Source organism: Meles meles, chromosome 16, assembly GCF_922984935.1.
Source record: "Meles meles chromosome 16, mMelMel3.1 paternal haplotype, whole genome shotgun sequence".
Lineage (NCBI taxonomy): Eukaryota > Metazoa > Chordata > Mammalia > Carnivora > Mustelidae > Meles > Meles meles.
In genome coordinates this window covers 18,257,576-18,274,133 of record NC_060081.1, presented here as the reverse complement: position 1 = coordinate 18,274,133, position 16,558 = coordinate 18,257,576, and positions in this window count along the sequence as shown.

The following is a 16,558-nucleotide window of genomic DNA, read 5'->3' as shown; positions in this document are numbered from 1 at the left end:
TCTCCCACCCCCCAGCAACCCTCAGTTTGTTTCCTGGGATTAAGAGTCTCTTATGGTTTATATCCTTGCCCGGTCCCATCTCGTTTCGTTTTTTTCCCTCCCTACCCCGCATGACACCCTGCCCTGCCTCTCAAATTCCTCATATCAGAGATATCATATGATGATTGTCTTTCTCTGATTGATATATTTCACTTAGCATAATATCCTCTAGTTCCATCCATCCATCATGGCAAATGTCAAGATTTCATTTTTTATGGCTGCATAGTATTCCATTGCATATGCATGTGCACGTGTGTGTAGACACACACATACCACATCTTTATCCATTCATCTCTTGATAGACATCTAGGTTCTTTCCATAGTTTGGCTATTGTGGGCATTGCTGCTATAAACATTCAGGTGCATGGGCCCCTTTGGATCACTGCCTTTAGGGTAAATATCCTGTAGTGTGATTGTTGGGTCATAGGGTAGCTATATTTTCAACTTTTTGAGGAACCTCCATACTGTTTCACAGAGTAGTTACACCAGCTTGCCTTCCCACCAGCAGTGTAGGAGGGTTCCCCTTTCTCAGCATCCTTGCCAACACCTGTCATTTCCTGACTTGATAATTTTAGCCATTCTGACTGGTGTGAGGTGGTATTTCTCTGTGGTTTTTATTTGTATTTCCCTGATGCTGACTGATGTAGAGCACTTTTTCATGTGTCTGTTGGCTATTTGGATGTCATCTTTGCAGAAATGTCTGTTCATGTCCTCTGCCCATTTTTTTATTGTGTTACTTGTTCTTTGGGAGTTGAGTTCCATAAGTTCTGTATAGATTTTGGATTCTAGCCTCTTATCTGGTGTCATTGGCAATTACCTTCTTCCATTCTGTCAGCTGTCTTTTGGTTTTGTTAACTGTTTCCTTTGCTGTGCAAAAGCTTTTGATCTTGATGAAGTCCCAATAGTTAATTTTTGCCCTTGCTTCCCTTGCCTTTGGTGATGTTCCAGGAAGAAGTTGCTGTGATTGAGGTAGAAGAGGTTGTTGCCTGTGTTCTCCTCAAGGATTTTGATGGATTCCTGTCTCACATTGAGATCTTTCATCCATTTTGCATCTATTTTTGTGTGTAGTGTAAGGAAATGGTCCAGTTTCATTCTTGTGCCTGTGGCTGTCCCATTTTCCCAACACCATTTGTTGAAGAGACTGTCTTAGTTCCATTGGACATTCTTTCCTGCTTTGTTGAAGATTAGTTGACCATAGAGTTGAGGGTCCATTTCTGGGCTCTCAATTCTTTTCCATTGATCTATGTGTCTGTTTTTGTGCCAGTACCATACAGTCTTGATGATGACAGCTTTGTAACAGAGCTTGGAGTCTGGAATTGTGATGCTGCCAACTCTGGTTTTCTTTTTCAACATCCCTCTGGCTATTCGGAGTCTTTCCTGGTTCCATATAAATTTTAGGATTCTTTGTTCCATTTCTTTGGAAAAAGTGGATGGTATTTTGAAAGGGATTGCAATAAATGTGTAGATTGTTTTACGTAGCTTCAACATTTTCACAATATTTGTTCTTTTCCATAAGCATGGAACATTTTTCCATTTCTTTATGTCCTCCTCAATTTCTTTCATGAGTACATTATAGTTTTCGAAGTACAGATTCTTTCCCTCTTTGGTTAGGTTTATTCCTAGGTATCTTATATTTTGGGGTGCAATTATAAATGGGATCAACTCCTTAATTTCTCTTTCTTCTGTCTTGCTGTTAGTGTGTAGAAATGCAACTGATTTTTGGTGCATTGATTTTATATCTTGACACTACACTGAATTCCTCTATGAGTTCTAGCAGTTTTGAAGTGGAGTCTTTTGGGTGTTCCACATAAAGTATCAGGTCATCTGCAAAAAATGAGAGTTTGAATTCTTCTTTGCTGATTCGAATTCCTTTTATTTCTTTTTGTTGTTTGATTGCTGAGGCTAGGACTTCTAGTACTCTGTTGAATAACAGTGGTGATAATGGATCACCCTGCTGTGTTCCTGACCTTAGGGGAAAAGCTCCCAGTTTTTCCCCATTAAGAATGATATTCACTGTGTGTTTTTCATAGATGGCTTTGATAATACTGAAGTATGTACCCTCTATCCCTACACTGTGAAGAGTTTTGATCAAGAAAGTTTGCTGTACTTTGTCAAATGCTTTTTCAGCATCTATTGAGAGTATCATATGGTTCTTGTTCTTTATTTTATTAAGGTATTGTATCACATTGATTGATTTGCAGATGTTGGACCATCTGCAGCCCAAGGTGTTGCAGCCCAGGAATAAATCCCACTTGGTCATGGTGAATAATCCTTTTAATGTACTATTGGATCCTATTGGCTAGTATTTTGATAAGAATTTTTGCATCTGTGTTCATCAAGGATATTGATCTGTAATTCTCCTTTTTGATGGGGTCTTTTTCTGGTTTGGGGATCAAGGTAATACTGGCCTCATAAAATGAGTTTGGAAGTTTTCCTTCCATTTCTATTTTTTTGGAACAGTTTCAGGAGAATAGGTATTAATTCTTCTTTAAGTGTTTGGTAGATGGGGTGCCTGGGTGGCTCAGTGGGTTAAACCTCTGCCTTCAGCTCAGGTCATGATCTCAGGGTCCTGGGATCGAGCCCTGTATTGGGCTCTCTGCTCAGTGAGGAGCCTGCTTTCCTGTCTCTCTCTGCCTGCCTCTCTGCCTACTTTTGATCTCTCTCTCTGTCCAATAAATAAATAAAATCTTAAAAAAATAAAATAAAATAAATGGTAGAATTCCACTGGGAAGCTGTCTGGCCCTGGGCTCTTGTTTGTTGGGAGATTTTTGATGACTCCTTCAATCTCCTTACTGGTCTGTTCAGGTTTTCTATTTCTTCCTAGTTCAGTTTTAGTAGTTTATATGTCTCTAGGAATGCATCCATTTCTGAGTCTTTTGACTGAGGCATTTAGCCCATTTACATTCAGGGTAACTATTGAGAGATATGAATTTGGTGCCATTGTATTGCCTGTAAGGTGACTGTTACTGTATATTGTCTCTGTTCCTTTCTGGTCTATTACTTTTAGGCTCTCTCTTTGCTTACAGGACCCCTTTCAATATTTCCTGTAGAGTTGGTTTGGTGTTTGCAAATTCTCGTAGTTTTTGTTTGTCCTGGAATGTTTTTCTCTCTCCTTCCATTTTCAATGACAGCCCAGCTGGATATAGTATTCTTGGCTGCATATTTTTCTCCTTTACTGCTCTGAATATATCATGCCAGTCCTTTCTGGCCTGGCAGGTTTCTGTGGATGGCTCTGCTGCCAATCTAGTATTTCTACCATTGTATGCTACAGACCTATTGTCCCAAGCTGCTTTCAGGATTTTCTCTTTGTCATTGAGACTTGTAAGTTTTACTATTATATGAATGGGTGTGGATCTATTCTTACTGATTTTGAGGGGGATTCTCTGTGCCTTCTGGATTTGATGTTTGTTCCCTTCACTAAATTAGAGAAATTCTCTGCTATAATTTGTTCCAATATACTTTCTACCCCTCTCTCTCTCCTTCTTCTGGGATCCCAATTATTTTAATACTGTTTTGTCTTATGGTATCACTTATGTCTCAAATTCTTCCCTCATGGTCTAGTAATTGTTTGACTTTCTTTTTCTCAGCTTCTTTATTCTCCAACATTTGGTCTTCTATATCACTAATTCTTTCTTCTGACTCATTTATCCTAGCAGTAAGAGCCTCCATTTTTTTTTTATTGCACCTCATTAATAACTTTTTTAATTTCACCTTGGTTAGATTTTAATTCTTTTATTTTTTCCAGAAAGGGATTTTATTTATCCAGAAAGCGGTTTTCTAGTATCTTCCATGCTTTTTTCAAGCCCAACTAGCACCTTGATAATCATCATTCTCAATTCTAGATCTATCATCTTACTAATGTCTTATTGATTAGGTCCCTAGCCATCAGTACTGCTTTTTGTTCTTTTTTTGAGGTGAGTTTTTTCACCTTGTCATTTTATCCAGATAAGAATAGATGAATGAGAGAACAAAATACTAAAAGGGTAACAATGACCCCCCCCCCAAATGTACACTAAACAAATCACAAATCTGGGGGGAAAGGAAAAAAAAAAAGATGATCAGATCGGTGAATGGAACAGACCCACACAGTTGATTTTGGGTGCATTTTTGTCTGTTAGAAGAAACTGCCTCCCAAAACATTAAAGAAAGAAAAACTTATATTTATATATACAAAAATAAGGGTCAACATGATGAAGGGATAAAATATGACTATAAATATGAAAATTAAAAAAGAGTCTAAAAAAGGAATTGATAAGAAGTTGGTTGAAAGGGGGGCACCTGGGTGGCTCAGTGGGTTAAAGCCTCTGCCTTCGGCTCAGGTCATGATCCCAGGGTCCTGGGATCGAGCCCCGCATCGGGCTCTCTCTGCTCCGCGGGGAGCCTGCTTCTCCCTCTCTCTTTGCCTGCCTCTCTGCCTACTTGTGATCTCTGTCTGTCAAATAAATAAATAAAATCTTAAAAGAAGTTGGTTGAAAAAACTAAAAAAAAAAAAAAATGAAAAAAAAAAAGGAGGAAAGAGTGTGATCAAGCTGGAGACTAGAACAAAGCCATTCGCTAGATTTGGGTATATTTTGATCTGTTAGAAGAAACTGTATCCTAAAATTTTAAAGAAAGAAAAACCTATAAGTATACAAAAAAATTAGGTTAAATACAATGAAGGGATAAAATGTAACAATGAATATTTAAAAAAATCTTTTGAAAAGTATTTATAAGATAAAATAGTTAAAGGACATTAAAATAGGAAAGAGGAAGATTTAAAAAAATAGAATAAGAAAAAATAAAATTAAAAAATATTTAACTTTGAAAGACTAAAGAATCTTGGGGGAAAAGCCATGAATTCTATGTGTTGCATTGTCCTAGTTCTGGAGTTCCACAGTTCTCATTGATCAGTAAACTTGGTCTTGGCTGGATGTTTTTGCTGATCTTCCGCAGGAGGGGCCTGTTGCAGTGATTCTCATATGTCTTTGCCTGAGGCAGAATTGCACCGCCCTTGCCAGGAGCCAGGCTAAGTAATCTACTCTAGTTCATGCTTGTAGGTTTTGCTCCCTGAACACTCTCCATACAGCTTTGGAGGATGGAAATGAAAATGGTGGCCTCCCAGTCTCCAGTCTCCTAGGAATTGAGAGCTTGGGCCCCTTGCCTCAGTGTCCCCTCAGAGAAAAGCAGTCAATCCCTCCTGTCTCCCTGGTCTCCGGCTGCATTCTGTGCTCACCCAGCCTATGACCGAGTGTTTCTGTCTCTGATGCATGACCCCGTTTGAAGTCTCCAAACCCAGCAGATTCCTGCAGCATGCTCCAGCACCACCCCTCTATGGGGAGGAAGGTGAGTCTACCCATATCTGCCACTTGTGAGGTCCATGCTTGAGAAGCAGTTGCCCAACGGTGCCTCAGATCACAGTTTAAAGTAACCTCAAGCTGAGAGCTCGCTCCTTAGCTCTGTCTCCATAGCTGGCTTCCCTGCTCCAATACCTGAGGGTTGTGCCACACTCAGGCACCCCCAGTTTTTCTGTGACCCTGAGGAGAGACCACACTGTCCCCAGGAGGGCTCTACTACTCTCCCTCTCCCCCACCTCACCCCACTTAGCCTCTGGAGTGATGTCCTCAGTGGAGCAGACTTCTAAAAGTTCTGATTTTGTGCTCTGCTGCTCTCTCACTTGCCAGGAGCCAGCCCCTCCCCCCACAGTTTGTCTTCCTGAATGTTACCTCCGATTCACTTCTCCGTGTGTCCTACCTTCCAGAAAGTGGTCAATTTTCTGTTCCTAGAATTGTTGCTCTTCTCTTTGATCTCCCATTGAGTTTGTAGGTGTTCAGAATGGCTTGATAACTATCTAGCTGAACGCCTGGGACCTGATGATGTTAGGTCTCCTACTCCTCTGCCATCTTGCTCCTTCCCCTAAAAATGACTTTTCAAGTATACCTGATGTGCTCATTCACTGGCTAAGAGAAGCCCAAGGGAAATATGTTCTGGCATCGCACTAAGATAGATCTAAAGGTATGGCAACTGGAGGCTATCAATGAGTTATCTTCCCTACAGAAAATTATCTTTGCCTGGGTGATGCATTTGGTTAAGTGCCTAACTCTTGGTTTTGGCTCAGGTCATGTTCTCAGGGTTGTGAGATTGAGCCCCATGTCAAGCTCCATGCTCAGCATGGAGTCTGCTTAAGTTTCTTTCTCCCTCTCTCTTTCTCCTCCCTCTGCCCACCCACTCTATTTTTCTAAAATAAATTTAAAAATCTTTAAAAAAAAAAAAGCAAGAATGTTCTTTTTGAAAGAGAGCACAGTAGCTCCATGATGACAACATATCCCAAATATGAAAATATTTGGAAGGATAGTGAGCTGCCATAAAAATGGAAACTAGTACCTATCCTTCTCTCTCAGATACTCAACATCAATATAATCCTTCTTCTATAACACAAAATAGCCACAACAGAATGTTCCTATTAAACATTATTACTAGTTCTTATATGACCCAGTCTTGTCCTTAAATGAAACTTGAATGAAAATTCATATTGGGAGAGACAAGACATAAGAATAGAAAATGTATATTTATGTGCAAGTATAGATAGCCAGTGCAAAATATTTGTATTTAGTTTAATAGAGTTAATTAATTGTATGTAGTTTAATAGAGTGGGAGCCAATCCCACTTCTATCCTTGATTCCTGGACCAATGTATTCAAGTTACAGTTACCACACAGTCATCCCATCTTTTTTTTTTTTTAAGATTTTATTTGACAGAGAAAGAGAGAGCACAAGCAGGGGGAGCAGTAGGCATAGGGAGAGGGAGAAGCAAGCTCCCTGAAGAGCAGTGAGCCTAATGTGGGGCTTGATCCCAGGACCCTGAGATCATGAGCTGAGCTGAAGGCAGATGCTTAACTGACTGGACCACCCAGACACTCTGACGTACCACATCCTCTTAAGACTATTACTCATATTCACAAGGTAGTTTCTCCCAGTTGCCTCCATAACTGAGTCTTCAATTGACTATTCTACTACTTTACTTCTGGGTAGTGGGGTATGTGTTAAAACCAGTGGATTCTGTTGGTTTCAGCACACTGTATTAATTCTTTTGCTATAAAATATGGGTTTTGTCATATATTGTCATAATTTTATGAGTATAAATAAGTAAACATCATGACTACAAATAAAGAGTATGACTTTCAGAAGGGTGAAAATCCAGGTAAGTAAATTATTTTTTCCAGAATACCTGCCTAGAGAATGGCAGAGAAAGGAGCTGCATTAGTCTCTTCCTTCATAAAAACAATGAAAATACTAGTAAAATTATCAAAATGAACTTCAGAGCTCTGATAATTGGCTGAAAGCTCACAACAATCTGAAGATTGTTTATCCAAGAAAAACTACTAAATCTCAGTAAAGATGGCAGATTTTGTGGTGTTTTGTATGGCTTACTTATTCCTATTCTCAAAAAGCCCCATGACCAGCAAATTGTGATTATATGACAGCTCCTTGGAAAAGTCTAGTTCATAGGGCTTCTGTTGTTTGATCTGAATAAGTGTTTATTCAGTGAGGAAAAACTCTATCTTTGGTCTGTTTGTCAAAAACAATCAGCAGAAATGGTTTAATATCACAGCTGCCTGAGGCTGTGTGATACCACCTGTAGCAAACAATAACAAGCCAACAATTTAAAAGGAAAATCCATAGAAACTTTTAAAAGCTATGACATATTCCTGGGGATTTACAAGTCCTTGCACATGTGAAGGAGAGATCTGAGAGGGTTCTGGTTTCCTCTGGCTATCTTTAAATCCCTACACAAACAGGAAATAAAGAGCATGGCAGACTTGTAAACTGCCTGAGCATTGAAGGCATGAGTCGACAAACACAGAAATTAAAACTTTGAGGATTTGGGTTATTTTACCATCCAAAGGGACATGTTGGTAATTACATTGATGACATGCTGAGAAGGCTAGGTGACCAGGAAATAGCAAGGAGCATTGATGTCCTGTTAAGACATACATTGCATAGGAGAATAGATGACTCTTGCAATGAAAATTCAAGCGTCCTCCAGGTCAGTGAGGTTTCTCAGGTCAGTAGTCTCAAGCAGGTTCTTCTTTCTTGTTTTCATCAAGGTTCTATCCAGAAACCATGAAATCCTCAAATATTGGTAAATAAGGATTTCTCAATGAAGAATCTATTTAGAAAGGTGAAGACAAATTTAGGAATATCAGCAGATGATGGTGAAATACCCTTGGGCTAGCAAAGGAAGGAAGTCTTTTCTATCCCTACACTAAAGACTCCTAGAGGTGAAGGGTCCACACCACCCACTTGTGCAGTTTACCGGTGCCTGTTAGTCCTCCCGTGCCTGATCCCAGATTATACCAATCTGATATTTTGCTTGTCGCTTGGTCTACCTAAGCTTCTGGCTCAATGGAGTCAGACAGAACTCAGCTCACAATAGACAGTTTGACAACATGGTCACTTTATGGCTCATGGTCAGAAGCTATGAGATCCCGGGAGCCTGCTACAATTTTTAAAAGCTGCTTTAAAGTGATGCGTAATTTTGTGCTGCGGATGCCATGGCCTTGCTCCACAACTGCAGGTGTCAATTTTGTGATTCTTCTACACAATTCTGCCATAAACTCCATATGGAGACTCCTACTGCTAGATATCTCTGACACTACAGGGTCCACTACTTCTGATGGCTCAGGTAAGCAGAGCTGCTTATACTAATGCCTGGAGGTGTTGCAGAGTCCTTCTGACCCGAGTCCCCCTCAAAGCTGGCAGCCTCCTGCATTACTTGATAATTAGGTCAGAGAAACATTACCAAGTATGAAATATGCTGCCTCCAAAGCCCAGGGAGTTCTGCTGGATCTTGGGCATGCTTCTAAGTGATGAGAAGTACGAAACACAACATTTTGTCCTTTACATTAGAAGGGATGCTCAGTAGGTCCCAGCTCTTTGGGTCATAAAATCTTCAGGAAGTGGCAGATCCCTGAATCTTCATATTGTTTATCTTCCAAATTCTGCTGTCCATGATCTTTTCAAGGCTTCCAAAAACATTTGTCATTGCTTGTTTATCCAGCCAATTTGAATGATGTCATTAGGATGTTCTGTATAAAATTCATAAGGCCCAGCTATCTTCAGATTATGACAGGGGGATAGAGAGTTAACATAGCCCTTGGGCAAGAACAGATAGATATACTGATGTCCATTCCATGAACACAAGCTGTTTCTGGCTCTCCTAAATAGGGATGAAAATAAATGCATTCAACAGTGGATGACTGCATACGTTGTACCTGCATCCCCGTTATCAGCTCTAGCAAATAGTATCACATATAAGGAACAGTTGCAGTTGGGGCAATTATTTCTGTGAATTTGCAATAATACACAATTAACCTATAGTATTTATGTGTTCTTTATAGGAACCAGATTGGTGGATTCAATGGAAATATTATTGGGACTGCTCTCACCATGTCACTTAAGTCTTTCAGGGTGGAACTAAGCTCTGCCATTTACCAAGGGATACAGTACTGTTTTTAGTTTAATATCTTGGCCACAGTGAGGATGTGGCTTGACCTTGGCTTTCCAAACTCTTACCCCATCGGTCAAGGAAAAGCTGTGGAGTTCTTTCAGCCTCCAAACCTGTCCACTTTAATTACACACTTGGAGACTAGGGAAATGACCCCTGGGTGGGGCTTTGGGGACCATGGACTCACAGTCAGCTAAACATGGGGGAGGAATCAATTTATTATCTTGCTCCTGTACACGCACACTTTAGCAGGTCATAATGCTCTTCAGATCTCTCTCAGTATTAAAGTCAAATCAGACCCTGTGTCCGACAGTCCTTGAGACATCTGGGTACCCCTCTTTTCTCAGTGATGGTTCCCTGAGTAAATGACTATAGGTCCCTTTAGGGAAGGACAAGGAAATCATTCCATATAAACTTGCTCTAGGGTTACAAAGTAATTCCTTTTAGGGGTCTGACCTCTACTTGGGTCCATGGGTTCTAGTTCTGAAATCTGGCTCAGTTTTGAAAGCTGTCAAGTAATTGCCATGTTAATTTGGATAGTGTGATAAACTGAATAATGACCCCCAAATGTGTTCATATCTTAATCCCCAAAATCTGTGAATGCATTACTTTACGTGGCTAAAGAGACTTTGCAGGGGACTTAATATAATCTCTAGGGTCTGTATAGAGGAAGGCAGGAAGGTCAGACGCAGAGTAAGAGATGAGAGCCTGGAGGGTCAAAGTCAGAGAGAGATTGAAGATGCAATGCTGCTGGCTTTGAAGATGGAAGAAGGGGCCATGAGTTAAAAGATGAAGATTGCCTCTAGAAGCTGAAAAGGGCAAGGAAATAATTTTTCCTTAGAGCCTCCAATAGGAACTAGCACTGCTAACACCTTAATATTGACCCAGTGAAACCCATTTCGGACTTCTAGAACTGCAGGAGAATGAATTAGCCGTCCTTCAATCCATTAAGGTGGTGGTAATTTGTTACAGCAGCAATGGGGATCTCATGTAGACAGCCTCCTGAACCATTTATCCCTTGGTATTTTGTTGTAAATATTTAGTACCTTACTTTATTACCCACCTATCACACCCCAAAACAAGATATATTCCCTTCTAATTACCTACTCTGTAGGTCTTCGCAGGTCAGACTCACAGCCTGCCACTCCAATCTTCATGCTCATCACATTTCTTCCACCTGTCTTTCCTACTTTGGGATATTTCCCTTCTCATTGCCATCAGTGAGTCTCCTCCCATCAGGCTTCCTTATAAAGGATAATGACTCTGAGCTTCTCAGGGCTGCTGCTGTCCTCTCGATAGCCCATTCAGTGCCTTCCAAAACTCCAGCAGAGATCAAAGTTGGCTGGTAGTGGATTTCTGGCTTTCCATGATCGATCCACTCAAATGTTGCCAATTATTTGAGCCTTTGGACTCCCTCCCCCGACCTTTGTTTTTTTTAATCGTTTGCCATAGAAGTTTGGGCATTTTTACTTCACTTAATTTGGAACATGGATTTCAAAAGCTAACCGAGCGTATTAGTACCATCTCGCAAAGTCTTGCTGGGGTGTTAAATCCTGAATCATGGGAAAGGGCACCTGTATTTATAAATCTCTTTTTATCAAAGTTTGTGCACCCCTGACCACCGTGATGCAGCTCCCTTAGGACCTGGTCCCATCCATATTCCACCAGCTCCTACCTGCACATGAGTTCTAGGCCCTGCTGCCCACTTGGGGTGTAGGAACTTTCCCTTTTGCAGGCCTTATACTTCTGCATCCAGACAATGTTAAGAATTAATACTAGTTAGTGCCAGGAGGAAAGACGAATGCAGGTCGTGGAAGGGCACATGTAGTCTTGCTAAGCAGAGACCTCAACACCATCTTCAGCCAAAGGTAGGGGAGTGCTGGAGTTTGGCGGAGAAGAGTGGACCATTCCAATAGGCCCAGAAATTCACAAATCTGCCATTCAAGATTCTTAAATTCATTAACCCTAATGACTCAGGACCAAATTTTCCTAATCAGGACCCTGATCTTGGGAATTATTGGGGTTGAGAATTCAGCTTCTGTGGAACTCTGCTATCTCCATTATCAAGTTCTGAAGATCTTTATCTCTTTTTGCTCTCCAACTTGGGGAGATGAGTGTCTTTATAGGCTTCCAAGGAGGCTTCTGGCTTCACATTTTTTTAAAAAACATTTTATTTATCTATTTGACAGAGAGAGATCATTAAGTAGGCAGAGAGACAGGCAGAGAGAGGAGAAGCAGGCTCCCTGGTGAGCAGAGAGCCCGACGTGGGGCTCGGTCTCAGGACTCCAAGATCACGACTCGAGCTGAAGGCAGAGGCTTAACTCACTGACCCTCCCAGGTGCCTCTGGCTTCATATTTTGTATTAAATTGGTAATTAGTCACCCTCAGCATTTCACTACCTCTTCCTAATTCATTAATGGCATTCAGAAATAGCCATCTCATCTCATTTTCATTATAATTTCTAATTCCTTATGTCCCTGAAACACCTGAGCTATTGTACCTGTTTGTGTATCGCCTTCCACTGGTATATAGTCCCAGTACATGACCAATGAAAGTTTTAATAACTGCAGAATAACAGCATATCAAAGGCTATATATATGTGTGTATATATACACACATATATATATACACACAATACACACACACACCATATATATATACCATGTATGTATGTATGTGTGTGTGTGTGTGTGTGTGTGTGTGTATCATCGTATATGAGATCCTTAACTGATGGGTGATGCAGTTCCAAAATTTCATTTTGAGTCTGTTTCCTGGGACCAATCCTGTCACCAACTGTCTTAGGTGTGATTCCCTGGGAAACAGACTCTGAAAAGGAGATTTGCATGCAGGAATTTTAATGGATGGTGTTCCCAGGAACACCTATAAGGGAGTAAAAGCAGACAGGGATTAGGCAGAAGGAGAGATTTAACTGTAATGGAATTGCAACGAAGACCTCTGCCAAACTCATAGGGAATTCTTAAGCGGAGATGGCCCTTGAGAGATGACCTGAACTAAAGCAAGGGGGCCAGGCCTTTTTACCTCTAATAGGACCTGTCACTAGATATGGGCTGCCCCAAGAAGGGGTCATAACCTTGGACAAGGCATTTTCTTTTTTCTTTTTTTAAAAAGATCTTATTTATTTATTTGATAGAGAGAGACACAGCGAGAGAGGGAACATAAGCAGGGGGAGTGGGATAGAGAGAAGCAGGCTTCCTGCTGAGCAGAGAGCCCAATGTGGGGCTCGATCCCAGGACCCTGGGACCATGACCTGAGTGGAAGGCAGACGCTTAACAACTGAGCCACCCAGGTGTCCCAACAAGGCACTTTCTAAGCTAACGATATTTCTAGAGAAGGAATAGCCACCTGCAAACCTTCAGCAGACAACAGCTGTGCCTCAGTCCTAAAGGGCGTTCTGAAAGGCGCACACAATGCCTATTACCTCCACAAATTTCACACACAGTCTTAAAAAGACAAGGGAAATGGGGAGTTGATAGAAACCACCATCCTTGCATGTCTTAAGCTGTGAAAATGGCACTAATACTTGTGATTTCCCCTAAGAATGTGGTACTAATATCAGTTGGCAATTTTGCAGAGCAGGAAAAGGTCCATAGTTCCACTTGCTCCTTCATGATGTGGTAGCCATCATTTGACGAATCAGGGAGCCAACTGTTGAATAACTGTGTTTCAATTGTGCATTCAGGATCTGGAAAATTAACCACAGATAGATCCGTAGATCTAGCAGGTCATCGATAGCAGGGCTCATACCAAAAATCCATGTCTTGCTTTACCTCATAAGCTTCTGTTAGGACTCCTTTTCCACTGTGGAGTTTTAGATTTGCAGAAATGAAAGGTACCTCAAGAACCCATGTCCACGGGGCACCTGGGTGGCTCAGTGGGTTAAAGCCTCTGCCTTCAGCCCAGGTCATGGTCCCAGGGTCCTGGGATCAAGCCTCGCATCAGGCTCTCTGCTCAGCAGGGAGCCTGCTTCCCCTCTCTCTCTCTCGCTGGCTGCCTCTCTGCCTACCTGTGATCTCTGTCTGTCAAATAAATAAATAAAATCTTTAAAAAAAAAAAAAAGAACCCATGTCCAGTAATTCCCTGGATCTTTCTTTCTCTTGGATACAATGATAAGGAAAATATCTGCAACTTACTTTGGGAACTATTGGGTGGGATATTTCATGTGTGTGGTTTTGATATATCATAGGATTCCCAAGGGACCTGGTCTTGCCTTTATTCAAGGGGCTCCGGGTTTGTGAACTGAGTTAAATCTGAAAATTGGTAAGTGTCTATGAATCTACTGTGGTGATTTAAGCCAATGTCTGGTTGACAGATCCAGAGATATAAGGGATCAAGACTGATATTAGCGGGTGTCCTTCCTATTTCATCCTGGGAAACCAGTCATCAATCAATGACTGCCAAAGACCCCTGAAGATCAGACCATTCTCATATCCACACAAACCAATCTGATGACACAGTGACGGCAGCTACCCTGCCTGTGGTTAGTAAGCACTGGTACTTTTCAAAACTTTATCATCCACTGGGATCTGGAAGTCCACTTCAAAGTTAGTACCTCCCAAACATGTCTATCATCTATGGAAACGGCCATTACAGTGTTTTTCAAGACACTTAAGCCCCACATCACCAAACTGAGATTTAGCTTAGTTACAGTTTCAGCTCTCTCAGAAATGGAACCTCACACCAATCAATCAGGAATCCCTTGATCAGCACTGATTAGGTAATCTGCCTGATGGAGCCCTACCATCCCCTAAAGAAAAGTAACGTTACCATAACCAATTTACTTTTTGGCCTAATATAACTTCCTCATTCTTGCTCCCTTCAGCCTGTAAAAGTTTTCATTTGTACAGCTAGCTCCTTGGAGTTCTTCTCCATCTGCCAGACTGGATGCTGCCTGACTCATGAATCATTGAATAAGGCCAGTAAGATTTTTGAAATTTACTCAGTTGAATTTTGCATCCTAACTTGGTCAAGGAGTCTGTACAGTTTTTAGCTGTATTAACCTTGAAGGTCTTCAGGTCCAAAACATATTCTTAGAATGCACATAGAAACTTCTCTGGTTCTCTGACTCTGCTGTATTCAAAGAATTTAAAATGTTGAGCCTAACCTTGTCTTTCCTTTACACCCTCCAGCACATTTGGGAAGCAGCAGCCTACATAGTATTGTTCCTCGTGTCTTCCCCATTGCCTAAGGCAGCACTCACTCCATCCTATAAGGCATGATCTGCACTGGGCATATTACTCTGGGTGAGTGTTTATGACAATTAAAGAAATTCTTCCAGCATTATGTGAAATGGACAGCCAGAATCTCATCTTCTTATTCTCATCAGTTTTTTTGTTTTTTGTTTTTTGTTTTTTTGGTTTTTTTTTGTTTTCTGTTTCTCCATTATTATTATTATTATTATTATTATTGTTATTATTATTATTATTATTATTATGTTTCTCCAGGCTTCTCCTTTATTAGCTTCTCCTTTAAGTGAAGGCATGTTCCCTGCACCCACTGCTGGTAACAATTACTGAACAGGTTAAGGATCAGTCACAAGCAACAGAATCCACTATCTAGTTTACAAGGAATATATTAACTGGCATTCAGTAGCTCATAGTATCATTGGGACAGAAGGAGAGATGGGTCTGGGCCTAAATGTCCACATAAAATGCCTAAAAACTGCTGTTCCTGCTGCTGCCATGATGGAGAGCAGACACCAGATGCCAGGAACTCCACTGAAGTCCCACAGCTATTAGCTCTGCTGCCCTTTTGTATCAGGGACTGGACTTTATAATCCCTAAAAGACAGACGCCTTACCCCCACTTTTATCAGCAAGTAGGAGTATCCGCGGAGCCAACTTTCTCTGCTCCTTTCAACTCAAATCCTATAGCAAAGCACCTGAATTGGAGGGGCCCACGTCCACCTGTGTTACAGCTAGAAGAGATGCATATTGAATTCTGTCTGTGACACAGGCAGGAAGATATTGATTGCAACACGGGAATATATGCCAACATACAAAGGCTTTTCAAAGGATGACGTATATTGATTGAAAAAATAAAATAAGGATATTATTTTAATCCTTACTAAAGGATTAAAATAAAATCCTTGAAGGATTGATAAAAATAAAATGAAAAGATCCATTACATCTTTACAACATGGAAAACTATTTACCATATGGTGATAGTTGTAGAAAAGCAGAGTATATCACAGAAAGTCAGCTTCATTCATTTGCTTATTTATGTATTTATTGTTTGTTTCTTCTGTCTATATCATGAGCTTCCTGAGGCCTAAAAGTTTTATGTTCATGGATATATCTGCTGGCTTTAGCTAGGATAGAGTTCAAACCAGAATAGTTAGTAAATAATTTCTGAACAGATTAAGAAATAAACAGATCTATTTATATCTAGCTAGGCTTCTTGATATATGGCCTGATGTCGCACACAAATGAATGCAAGACTTACTATTGTTATTTTTGGAATCTAAAAGGATGCTTGAAAATACAATAGCTACTCACTTAATTGTATTATTATTTTGAAGTTGACCAAATACTGTTGTTTGACTTTTAAGAAAATAACTTGCCCGAGACTGTCCAGTTAGTAGAGACCTGTGATTTTGGTATTAAAAATACAAATTCTGCTCCTGACACATGGTGACCCTGAGCAAGTTATCCTACCTCTCTGTGCCTCAGTTGGTGACCCTCAGCAAGTTATCCTACCTCTCTGTGCATCAGTTTCCTTATCTATGAAATAAGGATAATAATAGTAACCATAAGATTGTGGTGATTTTTAAAAATTATACTTAAGTGTTTGTCACATGGTGGACATTCAGTGACTATTTATTATTTTTACAAATGGCCAATTCATTCCCTCCTCAGATACAGAGATGTGGTTTCTGCAGCCCTAGGTTCCCTGTCTGGGTGTCAGGCGGGTACTTCTCTGGCTGGGTTTTCTTCTCTGCCATTTGTCTTAATCCATCCACTGTTAGTCAAAGGTCCATTAACAAGTCTATCACTGAATCAGCAGCTTCTTGAGGGCAA